This window comes from Saccopteryx bilineata, chromosome 1 (assembly GCF_036850765.1).
Source record: "Saccopteryx bilineata isolate mSacBil1 chromosome 1, mSacBil1_pri_phased_curated, whole genome shotgun sequence".
Taxonomy (NCBI): domain Eukaryota; kingdom Metazoa; phylum Chordata; class Mammalia; order Chiroptera; family Emballonuridae; genus Saccopteryx; species Saccopteryx bilineata.
This window is the reverse complement of record NC_089490.1, coordinates 320,941,977-320,956,242: the sequence shown is the minus strand read 5'-3', so window position 1 is coordinate 320,956,242 and position 14,266 is coordinate 320,941,977. Positions and strand designations below refer to the sequence as shown.

The 14,266-nt window shown below is 33.4% G+C and overlaps 1 protein-coding gene across 2 annotated transcripts in view; it reads left to right on the top strand.

Moving 5' to 3' along the window:
- Nucleotides 1-14,266, top strand: part of CNTN5 (contactin 5) — a 1,332,234-nt gene that overhangs the window by 321,238 nt on the left and 996,730 nt on the right. For both annotated transcript variants that reach the window (XM_066253673.1, XM_066253671.1), the window contains exon 2: nt 2,685-2,821. The gene's annotated coding sequence lies outside the window, so the exon portion shown is untranslated. The remainder of the gene's footprint in view (nt 1-2,684; nt 2,822-14,266) is intronic.

Genomic DNA, 14,266 nt, shown 5'->3' with positions numbered 1-14,266 from the left:
CTAACATATGTAAAACTGAGTTCAAAAAGGACTTTTTTATCTATTATTTCTTGAGACTTTTATTACAATCCTTTGAGTAGACAGAGAATTTGACATTGTTATCACCGGCTCAGAAATGCTATATTACTTGCTCGAGATCTAAGAGTAAGATCTCAATGGTAGAACCTTGAGGTTATATGACCTGGGCTCCAGATGGAGTTGTATTTTTGCCAACATATTGTCTTAACGCCAGGCATGATCTTACTGAAAACACAAGACTTCAAGGTTTTGTTTCTGAGATGCAAATTTGAGGAGGGAATGTGAAAACAATAAAACCCACAGTAATACTACCATTTTATTATAATTTTCTTTTTGCTATATTACAGTAGTTGATAAAGTGGGAAAATAATGTCATATATATTAAATGTTCAACTTATATCAGGTATATTGGGAAGCTTATTTTTGTTTTGTTTAGTGACAGAGACAGAGAAAGGGACAGATAGGAACAGACAGACAGAAAAGGAGAGAGATGAGAAGCATCAACTCTTTGCTGTGGCACCCTAGTTGTTCATTGATTGCTTTCTCATATGTGTCATGACCGTTGGGCTACAGCAGACCGAGTGACTCCTTGCTCAATCCAGCGACCTTGGGCTCAAGCTGTTGAGCCTTGTTCAAACCAGATGAGCCCACGCTCAAGCCGACGACCTCCAGGATTTGAGCCTGGGTCCTCCGTGTCCCAGTCTGTAGCTCTATCCACTGCACCACCGCCTAGTCAGGCTGGAAAGCTCTTTATGTGCTTTATCGCATTTAATTTCTTCAATATTTTTATGAAGTAGGAAAAAAAGAAAGGTATGTCATGTCAATACCAGAGTTCATGACAAAAGTGGGAATGTGGAATTTTGATTTTCAAGTAATTTTTCCTAATGAAATACTGAATTGAATTGAAAAAATATATAAACATTTTTTTTTAAGTGAGAGGAGGTGTGATAGACTTGCACATGTGCCCTGACTGGCATCCACCCAGCAACCTCTGTCTGGGGCTGATGCTTGAATCAACCAAGTTATTTTTAGCACTGTGGCTGACACTTGGACCAATGAGCTATCATCATTGCTATTCTCAGTGCCCCTGGCCAACACCTGAACCAATCAAGCCACTGGCTACAGGAGGGGAAGAGGAAAAGGGAAGAGGGAGTGGGAGAGAAGCCAGATGTTCACTTCTCCTGTGTTCCCTGACCAGTATCGAACCTGAAACGTCCATACACTAGGCCAATGCTCTAGTCACAGAGCCAACCAGCCAGGGCCTACAAATATAACTCTTTCAGTCCTTAGATAGGCTTTCGTTGTTTACTTGGGTAACTGACACTATGCCTAGTTTACAAACCAAGATAAAAAGTCATGTCTTCCTTTAGAAATGTTCATACTCTAAAAAATACAGTAGAACTTAGAATTGTGACATGATAAGGAAAAAGAGAAGGGAGAAGGAAGGGACGACAAAGGAAGAAAAGAAGGGAGAAAGGAAGAGGAGAGGAAGAGATAAAAGACAGAAAAAGAAGTGTCTAAGCCCCTCTGCTCATAATTTCTCATCAAAACAGACAATAGCACAGTAAGCTTCTTTTGAAGTGACCTTATAATAGTATATTATCTGCTTTCTTGCATAATTTTGTAATTATAATGTGAGCTTGAAAAAATAATATTATATTTCTATACTACTAAAAAGAAGTGGCTTTGTATGATAATTAGCATTTGGACTTGGTATCAGAGTAAACTTGGATTAGAGACGTTATCCGGTTGACTCATGAAATTACTGGTATTATATGCCATTTTTGTCTAACAACATGAAATCTTCATTTCCTCTGTTTCCAACTAGTGTAAACAGGAATCATAAGATCAATAATTTTTGGTAGTCAAGACGACAAGCAATTACAATATATTTTCTCAACTTGATCATTAGCTATACCTTTGCTTTCTTTTGACTTTTGGCAGTATTGATAATATTGTAACAAGAGATAAAGTTATCAATCTAATGTTCAAAAATTTATTTTCCAGTAGGTTTTTGATATAAAATATGTTATATGTATGTATATTTATGCTCTGGTTTTGATGCTGGTATATTCACAACCCTATCAAAGAGTAAATTTTAGGAAAATGCAATTTCATTAAACTTTCATTGGAAAAGTGAACTTTACTGGATATAAGAAGAATAGAGATGGCACCACACATGTGAATTCCATTCTGTACAACAAGCAAGATGTACTCACATAATTTTCAAACACATTTAATGGTATAAGTCACATAAGCTTTTAAGAATAAATATGTATTGTAAAGCCTTATATCAAAGAAGTAATAAACATAGTTTAATATTTTAAATGCTAGGTATAGCATAGAATTATAAAAATGAGGAAATATTAAAAAATGAGGAAATATGAAATGCAGGTTTAATTGTGTTAAATGTTTTTAATTTTAGGTATATTGAGATTAAATCCACATAAAATTGAAAGATATTTCAAGTGTACATCATGATGATTTGATGTACATATATATTGTGAAAGGATTTCTCCATTTAGTTAACACACATACCAACTCAAATGTTTATCGCTCTCTTTCTTTTCTTTTCCCATCTTTACTTTTTTTGTATAAATAATGGAAAGCAAAGGAAAGATTTGTAATCATATATATATATATATATATTTTTTTTTTCTTAACAGGTGACCATAAAGGATTACCATTTATTGCCATTCAAAATCTACTGCACATCATGTTTTATGACTACTGTAAAAGGATCTCTTTATAGAAACCAGGTCCTTTTGGAAGTTTGTAACTTGGATCCTGTTTCAGAAAGCAGGTACAGTTCATCTTTGTTAATCTGCCTTTAAAATTTTGAAGGAAAAATCAATCATAAGACCTATGTGTATCAATTTGGAAAACCTTAACAACGCCTCAATATTATTAAAACAGTTTTTTTTAATGTTCAAAATAACTAAGTGTCTTATCATTAAATTGAAAATAAAGCTTTGTTTGAGACACTGAACATAAAGATGACAAATACTCTGGAAATGATATTAATGTGAAAAATTGTAAAATACTTTGTCTTTAATAAAGTTAGTTTGATATGAGAATGGCAGGTCTACAGAGATTTGTTAATTTCCTGAAAACAATAAGAGGTCAATACTTTGATGTAGCCTCCTTTTTCATAATACCTTTGTTAAACAATATATAATTTGTTACTGAATGGGTTTTATGATTTTTTTTTTAAATTAAGTGACAGGGTGGGAGGCAGGAAGAGACAGATTACTGCATGTGGCCCATCAGGATTCACCTGAAAAGGTCCCTACAAGGCAATGCTCAGCCTATCTGGGCTGCTACACCGTTGCTCAGAAACAGCTATTTTAGCACTTGAGATAAGGCCATGGAGCCATCCTCAGCACCTCAGGGTCAACATTGCTTGAACCTTTCAAGCCATGGCTGCTCGAGGAGGTAAGAGAGAGAAATATGAGGTGGGGGGAAAGTGTGGATAAGTAGATAGTTGCTTCTCCTGTGTGCTCTTACTGAGAATCAAACCCAGGACTTCCACAGGCTGGGCCAATGCTCTACCACTGAGCCAACTGGCCAGGACAGGTTTCATGGTTTTTGATATCTTGAGTTTGAAGACAATGCTTACATTGTATAAGCAGAAAGTCATGGTCAATAAAAGACCAAGTCATTCCCACCTTAATAGATAATGTCTCAAATTAATTTGACTTTTATGGTCTTTACTCAGCTGTTCCCCATTCTTTAAAGCTTACACAACAACCACAATCATTAAAAATAGCATCTATTTTCAGTAAAAGTGACCACTGTGTAACTTCATAATAGTCATTTCAAATGACTTAATTAAAGTATTTTAGAATATATAATTTGACATGTGTAATATTCATGATTAAATGGGCATTAACAGATTATCTTAAATTAAAACCATAGTATGCTAGTTACCTAAATATTTATGTTGTATTTTAGATAATCAACTAAGGATGTCAATTAATTTTGGCTATATAATTATATTTGTTTTTTAATTATTTTTAAAATATTGACAATATCACACTCAGAGCCAAGGCTGCCATATATCTATCTGCCCTTTAATTTCTCAGGCTGATTCAAGGTAATTGATTCAAAATATTGGGAAATATTTCCCTCAGCGTATTCTATGCTTTCACTTTTGTTGGCTTGAAAATTAGAATTAAAGAAGGAATATGAATAAATCAGAATGTGAAAGCAGTTCTATAGGAGAGTAGAAGAGTCAAGAGTTCAACCTGTGTGATTTTACTTTGTACTAGGCATGCTCAGATCCTGGAAGTCACTGCAGAAAATCTATAAGTATCTTTCACTCATTACATTAAGCCATACCAGTTTGTAATTTTTATTGAAAACCCTAATCGCACCAGGTATCCCTAAATTAATATAATAGAAAAAATAACCATAAATTTTACGAAAGAATAAACAACTGAAGAGAAAAGATAAGGAAGTGGGTGGAAATCCTCTGATAGTGCATCTTCAAACCACGGAAAAGAGTTGAGTTCCTAATAAATTAGTCTGTTGCCACATTCTAATATCAGACAGACTTTTTTAGCCCAATTTTGCCATCATAGTTCTGTTTGTTACAAAAATTATCTGAGAATAGGTTATATTTACAAAATAAAATTAAAACAATCATGTGTGTTCTGTCTAAAAATTATGAATACATACCTTAGAAGATATCATATATATATTCTCTATATAAACATTTTGTTCTTATATCTTAATCAATAGAGCATCTTAGCAAAACAAATTGTATATTAACTTGCTACTTCTTCAATATCTGTGAATATCAAAGGTAGATTATATGTAGACACCTATGTAGAAAGCGTTTATTTATGGTTCTTGTGACATTTTCAAAGAAAGACAACTGAACATACCATAGCAGCTGTAGGTAAGAGGATTTTGGATATAATGCTTACTTCCAGATGGATATGCAATTTAAATTTATGTTAGATGTATCAGCAGATGGAAACAGAATGGAATGAATGTCTTAGCCACCTGTGAACTGGTACAGTCTATCAATTACCAGCTAAATTATATTAAATTCAAGTTGTTCAACAGAATTCTAATTAATTTTTGAGAGGAGCCCTTTTTCAACCTATTAATAAATCTAAGTTTCAAGTTGAGGATGTAGAGCTTATTGAACACTACAGGGAGCCTACAGGAGCAGGTTTGGCAGAGCATAGTTCAATTTCGTCATGTCACTCTTGTTTTTGTTCTGCCCACCTAATTGGAAAGCACATTGTTAAAACAGGAAGCAATTGAAACAAGTGACACAGGCTGAGCACTCCAAAAAGACATAAGTGAATTAGAATTGATGAATCTGATGGGAGTGGATTTACAGTGTCACTTTAAATAAAACCCCATTGCATTCATACACTTGTACCTAATCTTTTACCACAACCACTTAAAACACTCAGGGCAGAAACTGACAGTTCCATCTTGACACACTCAACTAAATTTGTCCATAGTAAAAGGCAACGTATATTAAAAGGGGTCCTTAGTTCAGCCTCTGAGAATAAAATGTTTCACTTAGTAACTTACACACACCTTTATCCAGTAGGTATTGGCTCAGTTCCAAGAGAAAGGACCTTGTTCCATTAGAGAAGAGCCTTAGTGGCTCTAGATGTACAGAATTTCAGAATTGACAGAATTTCCATCACTTTATGGAAAAAAAAACACAAGAAACAAAAAACATTCTTTAATCCTTAATATCAATATATGCAACTACAGCTGAAAAAAAGTAGAGTGGCATGTTCTTTCAATTTAAAAAATGGAAAATTTAATTTTGATACTTAATGGTCTTGAAAATTGCATAGAGGCTCTGGCCGGTTAACTCAGTGGATAGAGTGTGGGCCCAATATGTGGACTTCACACGTTCGATTCCAGGTCAGGACATACATGAGAAGTAACCATCTACTTCTCTTTTTCTGCCTCTTCCCCTTCTGTTCCTCTCCCATCTCACAGCCAGTGGCCTCAGGCACTGAAAGTAAAACCCCAATCTTGATTTGGGCATCGGCCCCAGATTGGACCTGCAGGATGGGTCCAGGCCAGGGTGCATGCAGGAGTTTGTCTCACTCTCTCCCTTCTTCCAACTTCAAAAAGAAGAGAGGGAGGGAGGGAGGGGGAGAGAGAGAGAGAGAGAGAAAATCGCATAGAAATTGGAAAAAAAATCCTTTCATATAGTTCATATAGGTAGATTGTTACATTGTATATGTTAACAGCACTGCTATTTGTTGTAATATTGTAATGCTAAATGTATGTAATGTGGTTTCCTGAATTGACACTTAAAGTAATGAGGATGTTCCATGGAGATAGTTTTGGATGAATATTACCAAGAATTTTAGACCACTTGGAATGTTCACAATAGTCCTTCCTGGGTAGTATGTTCAAATAAACAGGAATGTACAATTTCTAATTGTTAGGAAGGGATATGGAAGAGTTCTTTCTAAAACTGATAGTCAATAATAAAATCTTAATTATTTTAAGATATCTGTTACAGACAACTGTATTTTGCCATTTGTAAAATTAGTTATTTAATTTTAACTATATTTGAAGTGTTTTTTCTATTATAAATTTAAAATATTTTATAGAAAAAATTATTTTATAAAGTACCTAAATGCCAAGAATGTGAATCAAAATAGAATACCTTAAGTAATTTGTCAGTTGGTATAAAACAATATGTAACTTCAAGTTGTATAAATTTCTTAGTTGGCATTTATCTCTATCTGCCAGTTACAGGTGTAAGAGGGCGGTGGATCATGTTGGGTGACAAGGAATATCTTTAATATAAGCTTTTTATAGAAGATATGTTGTGAATCAGTATTTCTCAAGTTTGTTGTTAAGGATATGAAAGGAAACTGTGTTTTCCCAAAGCAAATAGACAATAAAGAGTAATAGGTTTTAGTGTGATAATACGACAGGGTGCTTATTTGCTATAGTGCATAGACCTTTAATAGAATGATGAAAAAGGCATTCACCATTCAAAAATTGGAACAAACAATTCAAGTAATTTGAATAATGCAAAATACTTCATACAAGATGCCTACCTAGTAAATAAATCTTATTGAATAGTTCTATTGTGGGAAGCATTTATAGAAACAAAGAAAATATTGGCATGTAGGCTGTGTCGCTGTTCCCTACACCTTTAAATGCCAGGGAAGACTGAGCATAGAAAACAAATGCCAGAATAATTTTCCTAGAGCAGTTTCTGAATATAAGAATGTTTCTGTGCAATCATACTTACATGCCAGCAGTGAAAATGTTTAGTTTAGGTTGGAATGCTCAGCTTCCTGAACACTTCAAAGCTATCCTAACAAATTGTATAAGGAGCTGTATCTCTACAGCAGATGTTTGAAATTCAGTTAGACTCTGTACTAAGCCTATTATATAGAAAGGCAAATGATTAATATACAGACTTTTCCCTAAACACTGTCACATTTGCTAAGTATATTGAGGCAATTTTGACAAATGTAAAAATTATAGACTTTGGAATAAGGTAGACTCAGGATTGAATCTCTGCTGTAAACTTACTAGCTTTAGAAATCTGGGCTTAATTATTATGAACCTCAGTTTGTCTTCACTTTTAACAAGTGGGTAATGTAATATTTGGAAAGGGATGGGAGGTTGAAATTAAACATGTCTGTCTGTCTATCTATGTATATACACATACACACATATATATATTAGAGTTTGGTTTCTGGAAGGTGTTTAATGTGATTGCTATTATGATAAAATTATTACTGTATATTTTACCACTGAGTAGAGCAAACTTTATTGAGTATTTGATAATAAGGGAAGAAAAGAAATAAGGACGGAGATAGGGAGGGAGACAGAGCATGTTAAGAAAAAGGACAAAGGAAAAAAGGGAAGAAAAGTAAGAAAGAAATGAATGAAGAAAAGGAAGGAAGGGAGGGAAGGAGGAAGGAAAAAAGTGGAGGGAAAGAAGAAAAGAGAGAAGGTGCAGAAAGGGAAAAAATTGATATGGCCCTTTTCGTCGCATAGTATTTGCATTTTAGTGCTGTTGTGGTTAAAGGTTAACATGGAAAAGTGGTCCATCTGTCATAAATTATTAGAAAATGGAATTTAAAAATACTCCCAATCATAATCTGCATTGATTATATAAAACTCTGGTGGATTTTTTGTTAGGTTATAGTACTATTTCCTCATTCTTGTGCTCTCCAGTATCTTAGATAGCCTGGGGACCTACTAACTGCATTTCTCAGAAGAACTGTTCTCAAGATTTATGATTATGTGCCAATCAATGATTATCACGGGATATTGAAGGTATAAGAGAAGCAGAATCATTGTCCTTCGGGCTACAGTGGCCCCAGATGTTCTTCTTAGAATCATCTGTCTTAGTGCTGGAAGCTATAATCATTGCTGGCAGTTATCTGTAGAATTTGCAGTTTCTAACTTTACCTAAACATAGACAAATACACACTTAGCCCAAATATATGCAAAAGTCTAACAAATTGCCTAAAAATGTAGAGATATATTACATTCATTGATGAGTAGATTTAATTTCAAAAGAGCTTGACTGTCTCTCAATTAGTTTTGTTTTTGTATAATTTCACAAATAATTAAGATAGTATATTAATTGGACAAGGTGGGCTACTGAAGTAGACCTCTGGAATAAAATAGCACAGAAAATGTTCTATATCTCTATAAAATTTTGTACACAAGTGATATGATAGTGATTGCCAATTAGTAGAGAAAGAATGGACTATCCCATAAGTTGTTCTAGTAAAATATGTTATCCATAAGAAAAATATTTTAGTAAAATAAGATCTCTCAGCATGCCAAGCTAAACAACAAACAAACTCCAGTTAAATTTAAACCCAAATTTAAAGGCAGAATTTAAACATTAAGAAGAAAATATTGGTAATAATCTCATTACCTCAACATTCTATTTTTAGAAACATATTTTTAAACATGAAAAACAATCTATAGATGAACAAAATGACAGATGTAAATGCATTTTAGAAAAAGAAAAAAAATAAGATTATGGTGAAACATCTTGGTACCAAAACTTTTAATAGCTCACTTTTGCTTGAAAAATCAAAACCAGACTCTGATGCTGGCTATCAATATTTTTACTGAAATTTATGTTTCACTTATTCATGATAATTATTATCCCTAAATATGTGTTTCATTGCCCTTCTCAAATTACAGTGTTGTATTAACCGTATTTGTCAGGTGTACTTCCTCTAGTTTTTCCATTTTTCATGTTCAAGATCAGTCAGATACTTTTTTTTATAGTAAGTCTCAGTTTCTTTTTGTATGAATTGAAAGAATTATGCTATATAGTACTGATAACATCAATATTTCTTAATCTTTTTTTCCTTATGCAATACTATTTAAAGTTAGGCACTTTAATTTTATGCTAATCTTTATCTTCCATAGAGCTTTATACATAGTGTGTTCTGAATGTCTGAACCAAAAAAGTATATATGATAATTCATATAATGATATTCATTGTTTCAATGGCAAATTTTTATATTATATAGAGAAATTAATTTTACTCATAATTCCTCCAGATTTAAGTTTTTCCTTAGTTTTCTATAGGGACTATGATTAGAAGGAAGAATTTAAATATAAATAAGGTTAGTTGAGGACCATGCCTGTACACATGTTAAGTAATCTTTAAATAATGATTTGCCATCCTCACGGCTAATCAGTCAATATTGGGAAGTAGAATATCCCTATGGCTAATATATGGTGAGTTAACAAATTAGACTACTGGCAGTAAAGATTACACTGTAAATGGTTTCTAGTAACAGTGTTCTGCCTTAGTAAATTTTCAAAAAATGTTATTTAGTGAATGATATACTTCACTTAGCACAAGAACATTTCTTTTTCCTTTGAAAATATTTATATTTTCTTATATTGTAACTTAGAAATTGGCACTTATATATGCTTTTTAGTAATCAGTTCATATATGGAAGACACGATAAATTGTCCACAAAATATCTCTGGTGGACAATTGCACACAGTGCACCAGATCACAATTGCTTAGTCAATTCTAGTCTATTACCATGGTTGCAAATTTTATTTTTTTCTAAATTATTTTTTTTAATTTAACAGTACATTAAGCAAGTTAATATATTTACTTTCAAACCATTTTTTTTCTTACCTAATGTGCTCCTGACATGTTGAAGATGAGGGGAAAAAGTACTTCTATTAAAAAGTTTTTGCTCACATATGATTTAGGTGAGTTGGGGGGCTATGCTTGAACATATGATAGAATAGATAGGTTTCAGGAAAATGAAGAAGCTGAAGATTTGCAGTTGCTTATAGTAATTATAAATGTTCATTCTTTTCTTCTGCTTTATGTAAATACACTGCAAGAGTTAGGTTGATCATCTGATAGTTTTAACCTACAGACAATATCTATCTTATGCTAAATACTTTATACTACCTATGTGTTTCTCAAATAGATAAGTTCTTAAAATAATTAAACATTCCATGAGTACATCCTGAATATCTAGCTTTTAACTTTACAACTATTATCTATTAAGGTAGCATGTGGAATTGAAAGTATTAAAGGATCTCTGAGGTTTATTTGGGATAAAGAAGGTGAGAAATAACCCCGTATTTATTTGTCACTACAGCAAATCATATTCTAAGATTTCAGTGATGCATAGAAGTGGAAATAATAGAGATGAGTTCAATAGACTTTTCATAGACTGAGTTTTCCAGGTCATTTAATCCTCTCTACTGTCTTCAGAACACTCCAACTGAGTAAATGAAAACAGATTGTCACATTATTGTCCTCATGATGACCTGTTTGTATAGAATGATAAAAGCCGCTATACTCCCAAAACTATGGGTAAAAAATATATAGTGATCCTTAACTCATCAACTTAGTTCTATTCTCTGTGTGTGTGTATCTCTCTCTCACAGACACACACAGAGTCATGTGAATGGTTACATTGTGTCATTTTATTAGAAATTATTATCAAGAATGAAATCAAGAGCTGGGAAATAAAAGCCTAAAAGACCAATATATGTAAGGCTTGAGTGATACAAGGAATGTCCTTTGCTCTTCGAATTTCTCAGACTTTTACTCAGAACCATGTAAGCAATTCTCACAGATATGGTAATTTGCCTTCACAGTTGATGATAGATTAAAATAGAATGTGAGATTATAACTCTATCTTTCACCAGCTTCTTTCTGAGGATTCACATAGAACATGTCTCAGGATTGTTGTAACTAAGACATAGGAAACTGGATTGAAAGTGTCCCTCATTGATCTCATTGATTGATGATTAACTTCCAAAAAAATAAATCCTGAGGCCATTTTAGGTCGCCCTAAATTGGCTGAAAAAGCTTCCTCAATGATAGAGAAAACCTTGAGGCAGAGAAACAATGATGCAGTGCAGACATTGAAGCAGAAAAAATAACAGTGAATACAGGAGCTGTTTTCTGTGGCTGTAGGTGGATTGAGAGGTTAAGAATTAGAACATTAACAGAATCTCCTATTGCAGTGTAATTAAAATATGGTTAGATTCTCTGAAAACACACTGAATCCTGCAACAAATTTCTTCAGTGAACTTGTGAGCCTTCTTCACTCTAAACTTAATCTTGAGATAAAAGTAACTTGCTTTTAGACTGATTCTACAGTTTAATTTATTTGAGAGGTATGTCTGCTCATACTAATAAAGAGAACTTCTCTCTGTATAATTTTCTGGGAAGAGACAGTGCATTCAGTCTTTTGTAATTTAGCTGTATCAGAAATGAGGATAAGCATAATCTTTGCAAAGACATTTGAAATATGTATCATATACATAAAATTTAAATTAGTGTATATATATATTACAGTAAAAAATAGTAAGTTATGCACCTTTTCAGAAATATATTATTTTCTACATGAGGCTTTTCAAAGAATAAAAACAATGATGCTTGAGAATATTTTAAAGAATACCTGATGTGTAGTTTAAAGAATTATTTCTGTGTTCTATAAAAAGGTAAGGAACAAAACTACACTAAATTTCTTTTCCTTACTTTGAAATGACTATCATATAAAAATTGGTGTAATTGTTTAAGTTTCACATTACAGAGTATTATATATCCTGTTATAAGATTTAGTTTAAATTAAATGCATGAAGATATTAAATTAATGTAATATAGGAACATATTAAATTAAGATAATATAGGAAAAGTTTTTCTACATTTTTTTCAGAAACAGCCTCTTCAACTTGCATTCATATGTGTTAATTTTATACAATTATTAACAAAAAAATCTTTAAGGATATACTATAAAATATGTATTATATACCATATAAGATCTCTTCAGTCATTGTAAAATGTTAGACCTAAGTATTCTAAAATTTACCTTTGCGTTGAGCCCAACCATGCATCTGTATACTAGAATGTCTTTAATTTTTCTTTTATAAAATTGCTTGTTCTTATTTGCATTTTGGTGCTTTCTATTCATTTGTATTGAGGAACATAACAAGAATCACTTATATTCAAATTAAGGAATGAGCTGTCTATGTCCTTGACAATGTTTAAGAGTATTATATGAGGTGGCTGGGCCACAGTGGAGAGTGGGGACTGTCTCTTTTTTCTCACTACAAAGAATTGTTAACATCATGAATAATAATTTTTTTTTCAATTGTATTATGTTAGTATTATTACTGTTCATAGAGAATGAGAAAGATTGTTTTCTTTTATCCTCATGGATTCAGTATATAATATCATTTTTAGTACTGTATTTTCTTTGGTATGTCTTCTAGGACATTTAATCCCAATAACTGCCAATGTATAGCCAATGAACCATGCTGGATTTTATGATATTCTTTATAATGTTGTCCTACTATTTTCTCTTCATTTATATTTGGTTATATTTTCCTAAATTATATCAATACAATTTATATAAATTATCTATGAAAATCTTAACATCTTATATTTTCCTGTTTTGTTAAATATTTACTTTTTAATCAATTTTAAGTATTTTATTCATATATATGTGGTGTGCCTATTTGAATGATCTAAGAAATACGGCAATGAATAAAGTTAAAGAATAATGTCTGCTCTTTCAAAATTGACTTTCTAGTTTAGAGAGAGTCATTGACTGAGTAAACAAAAATTTAGAATATTTTGAAGGGATGAATATTTTGGAAGAAATAAATCAGTTAAGGAATAAAAAAATTGGGGGTTAGGTTTTGTGGTTGTTTTATTTTGCCTTTTTTTTTTTTTTTTTGTATTTTTCTGAATCTGGAAACGAGGAGAGACAGTCAGACAGACTCCCGCATGCGCCCGACCGGGATCCATCCGGTACGCCCGTCAGGGGCGACGCTCTGCCCACCAGGGGGCAATGCTCTGCCCCTCCGGGGCGTCGCTCTGCCGCGACCAGAGCCACTCTAGCGCCTGGGGCAGAGGCCAAGGAGCCATCCCCAGCGCCCGGGCCATCTTTGCTCCAATGGAGCCTTGGCTGCGGGAGGGGAAGAGAGAGACAGAGAGGAAGGAGGGGGGGGTGGAGAAGCAAATGGGCGCTTCTCCTATGTGTCCTGGCCGGGAATCGAACCCGGGTCCCCCGCACGCCAGGCCGACGCTCTACCGCTGAGCCAACCGGCCAGGGCCATTATTTTGCTTTTTTATTTTGTATATGTGTGTTCTGGAAGATTATATGAGGACAGAAGCAGACGTGTGCTCTGAGACATGAAGGAAGTAAGGTGGCTAGCCATGTGTCTTTTCTGGTAACAGAAGGAGCAGAAAACACAAATATTTGAAGCAGCAGTGTACTTGAAATATTCTGGGAGGTTCATGTGCTGGATAATGAGTGAAGGAGAGTGGAAGATCTGAAATCAGTGTGCTAGTAGGTCAAAAACAGCAAATAAGTCAATGTCAGATATTGTGAAAGATTTACCTTTTAGTCTCTATGAGGTTGAAAGCTGTTGGAAAAGTTTTGACCAGAAGAATGTCATGATTGAATTAACATTTTAAACAGTTGTCGATGGTTAGATAAGGCAGGTATGAAAAAAACGTATAAAGGATATTACCGACGTTTTGTTCCTGCGTAACTGCAGAGTAGGATTTGCCTCAGAAACTAGAAAAGAGAGTTTCTATTTATTGAGATTGAGAAAATGGCAGGATTCCGATGGGGAGACAGAGGAGATTCTTTTCAGACAAGCCTATTTGGAAAATAAGGAAGGTGGAAAATAGGCAGTTGGGCATGTGACTTTAGAGTTTAAGAAAGTTGAGTTGACTAGAGATATAAAATTGGGAATT